Raw genomic sequence first — 6,000 nt, 5'->3', positions numbered from 1 at the left:
ACAGCGCTCCGACGACGGGGTCCCCAGCGGACGCTCTGCCCGCCGCGGCTCTGCAACGAGACCTGCGAGGCGCGGCGGGATGCCGGGAAGGGTAGTTCGAGGGCTTCGGCCGGACGGGGCCGCCGCGGCGGGCGCCAGGGGCGAGGACTACAACTCCCACAGTGCAACGCGGCCCGCCCGCCCGGCGCTTCCCAGGCGCCCCCGCGCGGAAGGCCTGCGCAGGCGCACCCTCCATGGCGCGCCGGGCGCCGCTGGCCCGAGCGAAATGACACGTCCCCGAGCGCGCGTCCTCGCGAGGACCGCGTGAGCTGGGAAGTCGCCGCGGCCCGGTGCCCCCGGGGCCGCCCAGACGGGGCCACCGCGGGGAAGCGCCTCCACGCACCGCCCCACGGCCCGACTGGCCGACCCGGGGGAAGCCGGGCCCGGGCACTTCCGGGGCCGCCCCTGGAGGCGGGGCGGAGCGGAGCGGCGCCGCCCCCCGGCCGCGCCCAGTGCGCACGCGCGGCGGCCCGTGGGGCGTGGCCTGGCCGGCGCGGCCCCGCCTCTCGCCGCCGGGTCTCCATGGCGACCGGACGCGGCCGGCTCCTGCAGCTGCACTGGCGCGGCCTCCTGGCCCAGAGCGACCCCGCGGGCGGCGCGGAGGCCGGCGGGCTCAGGTGACTGTCGGGGAGCCCGGACCCCGGCCCCCCCCTCCCCGCCCGCCCGCCCGAGGGGCCGCGCGCGGGGACGTTCTGGCGGCGGCGGGGGGCGGGGCGCGGGCGGCCGTCACGTGGGGAGGGTCGGAGGCGGCCGGGAGGCGCGCGCGCTCGCTCGCTCGCCCGCTCGCGTCTCTCACGCTCGCGCACACGCGCGCTGACACGCTCAGCCTCACGCTCACCCTCACAGTCTGACACAGCCTCGCACGCTCACACTCAGGCTCGCGCTCTCACACGGACACGCTCAGTCACACGCTGACACACTGACACTCTGTCACACTGTCACACTCAGTCTCACACGCTCACACTCACACACACTGACACACTCAGTCTCACACATGCTCACACTCTCACTCTGACACACAGTCTCACACCCACACACTCACACATGCTCACACTGTCACACTCAGTCTCACACTCTCACACTCAGTCTCACACTCTCACACACACACACACTGACACAGTCTCACGCTCACCCTCACTCACATTCTGACACAGCCTCGCACGCTCACACTCAGGCTCGCGCTCTCACGGACACGCTCAGTCACACGCTGACACACTGACACTGTCACAGTCTCACACGCTCACACACACTCTGACACGCTCAGTCTCACACTGACACTGTCATACTCTGACACACTCAGTCTCACACATGCTCACACTCACACACACTGACACAGTCTCACGCTCACCCTCACTCACATTCTGACACAGCCTCGCACGCTCACACTCAGGCTCACGCTCTCACACGGACACGCTCAGTCACGCTGACACACTGACACTCTGTCACACTGTCACACTCAGTCTCACACGCTCACACACACTCTGACACACTCAGTCTCACACATGCTCACATTCACACACACTGACACACTCAGTCTCACACATGCTCACACTCTCACTCTGAGACAGTCTCACACCCACACATTCACACATGCTAACACTGTCACACTCAGTCTCACTCGCTCACACTCACACACACTGACACACTCAGTCTCACACATGCTCACACTCTCACTCTGACACACAGTCTCACACCCACACACTCACACATGCTCACACTGACACGCTCACACTGACAGTCTCGTTCTCACACACTCACTCACACTCCCACTTAATACACTCATACTCCCGTTCTCACTGACACTTTCACACTCACGCTCACATGCGTGCCCTTTCACACACTCACACTTCATACCCACTCTCATAATCTGTCACATTCTCACTGACACTCACACTCTCAGTCTCACACTCACACTGACACACACACTTCATACTCACACATTCTCACACGCTCACACTCATACACACACAACTCTCACTGACTCTCACACTCTCACACTCACACTCTCACTCTCAGACTCTTTCTCTCTCTTTCCCCTCCCAGCCCCGCGGGGGTGGGGTGGGACCCCCGTCTTGACACTGGCTTTCCAGGGAAATGCTTTGCCGCCTTGGTGGCTCTAGCCGGGTCCCTGGTCCCAGGCCCCACCTGGAGGACGAGGCGCAGCCAGGAGGCCCAGTGCTCAGGCACAGCGCAGCTGTCGTGGGACCCACCCAACTTCGCTTTCTCTGGTTTTGATCACCCGGAGAAGCTCGTGGAAACGTGCTCCCCTCTGCCGCCCCGGCCAGAGGACTCCCCTCCCATGCCCAGGCATCCCGTGCAGCGCGGCCAAGCACTCCACGTGCCCTGGGCTGGCGTGGAAAGAGGCAGCACCCCCCACTCGGCCCCTTGGGAGACCAGTGGTTAGTCTGGGGGCTTCTCCTGGGTTTGTGAGCGAGTCCTAGAGGGAGGCCCCGCGGTGGTCGCCTCCTGCGGTACCCGGACCCCCACGGTGACTCACCTCATTCTGCTGCTTGTCCTGCTGTTCCGCCTCAGTTCTGAGGACCCGGGGCGTCTGGGGCCTCTTGCCTGAGTCTCCCCCTCCCGGGTTGCTCATCCCTCTAAACTGGAGGAGGGGCCTCCTCTGTGAGTCCAGGCTCCAGCCGTGTGCCCTTCATTGCAGCGGCTTTGGCGTTAGAACAGTCGTCTTGCTTGTAACTCTTGGATTTCTAGATCTAAAAAGACACACACAAATGATGTTCATTATTTATTTGGCGTTTGGGCTTATTTATTTATTTGCCTTACTCCTGGCTCTGTGCTCACAGATCACTCCTGGCAGGTTGGGGGGGTCATACGTGGTGCCAGGATTGAACCCGCAGGTCAGCCGCATGCAAGGCAAGCACCCCACCCGCTGTACTATCGCTCCAGCACATGCACAGTGTGTTTAAGCATCAGAAAACAGTGCAGTCACCAGCTGAGCGACCTAGAATTACCTCCTCTTTTCCTGGCTCTCCAAGATTCTCTCCCATGCTCTTTACCCAGCTCCATGTCCTTACTTACCCTGGCGTTACTCCTGTGGCCAAAGATGGTGCTTGATGGAACAGCAGTGATGCTAGACATATCGCAGCCTTGTGACAAATAAAATGGTGGAGATGCCTACAGAAATTTTATTATGGAGGAGAAAAAGGCTGGAATTTTGATGGGAAGGTTGAACTTCAAAACAATTTGCCCTCTTCCTAAAATTAGTTTTTATATATAGTGCTCAGTTCCTTGGCAGCCAGGAGATTTTTTTTACGATGAATTTTTCATTACTTGGGAAGTTGTGAGAACTTTCTGGTGAAATGATGTGATTAGAATGTCACGCCTGGCGTAGCGGCCCACCCCTCCACCTGTGATTTGGCGATGCATCGTTTCTGTCGGGTGGAGCAGCGTGAGCTCTCAGAATGATTGATCAGAGTGAAGGCAGGCGGTTATTTTTAGTGCCTGAGTGTAGAAGGATTCGACCTTAATAAGGAATTTGTGGTTCCTTTTCTGGAAAGATCAGAGCCATACCCAGCTTTGTGGGGCTGAACAGGGAGCGGGCACTCTTGGCCATGCTCAGGCGGCGTGGGGGCCTTGTAGCTCAGGTCCGGGGCCTGCATCCCCAGGGGCTCGAAGCTTCATCCAGCAGTGCCAACCGGGCCTTGCTGGGATCCAACTCCTTGTCTCCAACTCTTTGCTCTGTATTCGCAGTACCCTCGAGTTCCCTTTTCCACACAGCATGTGAACACACAGAGATACTATAAACTGTAAGAAGAGCAGAACACAAAGCTAGTGGGCTTCATTTCTCCTTATTCTAGTTTCTCTTACTAGGTATTAAAAATCCAACTCAGAAAGTGTGTTTTAAAGTATCAAACTTCCTCAGAGCTGTTAGGTAGTCACTTGGGGAAAGGTGGTTTCCGGGCTGGAGAGAGTCCAGGGGCAGCGGGCTGAGCTGTGGCCTCCCGTAGCCCCCCTGCACCTGTGTCCTCCCTTTGTGAACTTACAGGCCACCGGAGGGCATGTGAGGGACTCGGGGTTGGCAGCCGGGGGGCCTGCCAACGCACAGCCAGGCTTGTCTCTCCGAGAAATGGAGCTGCCAGGCCGATCAGAGGCGGCAGTGTTGCTCTGCAGACTGCCAGTAGTTCCCGCTGGGAAGCAATTCACAGAGACATTTAGGAATGAGACCGTTCAAAATGAAGCAGGATTTGAGCCTGGAGAGGCAGCATCAGGCTTCTGAACGCTGGACTGGCCTTCCTGAATTCCGTATTGTTCCGGGCTGTTTGTGCAGGTGGCTTCCAGGCATGGACAGAGGTGTGGGAGTAGTGCTGAGATGGGAAGGGGCATCTAGTCTCAGGAGGGGAGGGGCAGGGTCTCCAGCCCATTGCCAGCCCTCTCTTACTCTGCCTGTCAAACGTTGTGCTTGTGGGGCTGGCACAAGAGCGGGAGCTTCTCGAGATGTTCCCTCTTACGCGTGCTGCTGCAGGCAGGAAGGCAGCCGTGCTCCCCAGCAGCCACGGCTGGGCTGGGTCTGTGCAGGGACAGGCAGGAAGGCAGCTGTGCCCCCCCCACCCCCCCAGCAGTCACGACTGGGCTAGGTCCGTGCATGGCATCGTCACAGTAGAACTGTTGGTTAGGTGATGATGAGCATGTATGCGTGTGTGCTTGCATCCACGTGTACGCAGAAATGCAGGCATGTATGTGCACACGATCTCTATGATGGCATACTTGGATGTGGAAGAATGGTATGTATGCACCTGTGAGACTGTGTTTAGGCTGGTTTCAAGCCTCTGCACCCACTGGCCCAGCACTTTTCCCACAGGGCCAGCCCTAAGGGACAGCAGAGGGAGCCCCAAGGGACAGTGGGGGAAGCACCAAGGGACAGTGGAGGGAGCATCAAGGAACACCAGGGAGAGCTCTGCCGGGTAGGGCGTTCTGCAAGGACAGAAGATGAGGTGTCTCAAAAGTTCTTGATTTCTGGCTTAGAACCTTGAACAGTCACTTGATTGACGCATTGGAGAGCCTTTGTCTCCTAAAGTGCGGTGGGAGACCCATGAAGTGGGGGGCACACTGTAACTGTAAGGAAAGTGAGGGTGAGAGAGGGTCTCGGTGTCCGTGAGGTGCAGGAGGCAGCTGTAGATCAGGGCAGTGGTTGGGGGCAATGTTAAAAATATTAGCTGGTACCATGATACATTTCTATAGTAAGATAAACATGAATTTTCAGTAGAAACATTTGCATTAACTTTGAAGATCAAATAGGAGACTTCAAACAGTTTTAGACTTTCTGTAGGCTGTGCCTCCAGAAACCTATGAGTGACTTTGAGAGTCACAGAGGAATATGCCACGAGAATATTCTCTAACCCATACAAAGGAGCAGAAGGAACAAGTTTCGAAGTGAAACAGAAGCCCGCAGTTCGTTACATAGCACTTTAAAGAGTGACCTGGGTGAGTGTGGTCCCGGCCCTGCCTGCCTCTTGGCCTCCCGTGAAAACAACCGCCGAGTAAAATGCTTGGAATCCAGTGAACCGGATGACAAGGGGCTCGCATCTTCTCTTTCCTTCCAGGCCACTTCTCTGTATGTGTTCACTTACCTCTCAAGAGAGAACTGCAGAGAGAAGATCAAGTTGTTTGACTGGATGGCAATAGCTCATCCAATGCCTTTTACTCATGAGTGGATGTTCACTGAATATCTTCTGGTGTGAATCTAAGTCCTGCAAGTTACATTATATTCTGGGATGTGAGGATGCAGGGCAGAGCCGTGAGCCGTGGAGTATGGGGAGAGAAAGCAAGAGGACAGTGAGAGACACAGCGTGTTCCTGTATGTGTGTGTGTGTGTGTGTGTGTGTGTGTGTGTGTGTTGTATGTGTTGGAGTTTTTGAGTGTGCACCTGTATAAGCATGATTGGAGTTTGAGAGTGTGTGACCCAGGCAGTCATATACATCTGCATGAGTGTCTGAGGATGAGTCA

The sequence above is a fragment of the Sorex fumeus genome, unplaced genomic scaffold (assembly GCF_029834395.1).
Source record: "Sorex fumeus unplaced genomic scaffold, SorFum_2.1 ptg000092l, whole genome shotgun sequence".
Taxonomy (NCBI): Eukaryota; Metazoa; Chordata; class Mammalia; order Eulipotyphla; family Soricidae; genus Sorex; species Sorex fumeus.
The sequence above is the reverse complement of the archived record's forward strand: the minus strand, read 5'-3'. Positions refer to the sequence as shown.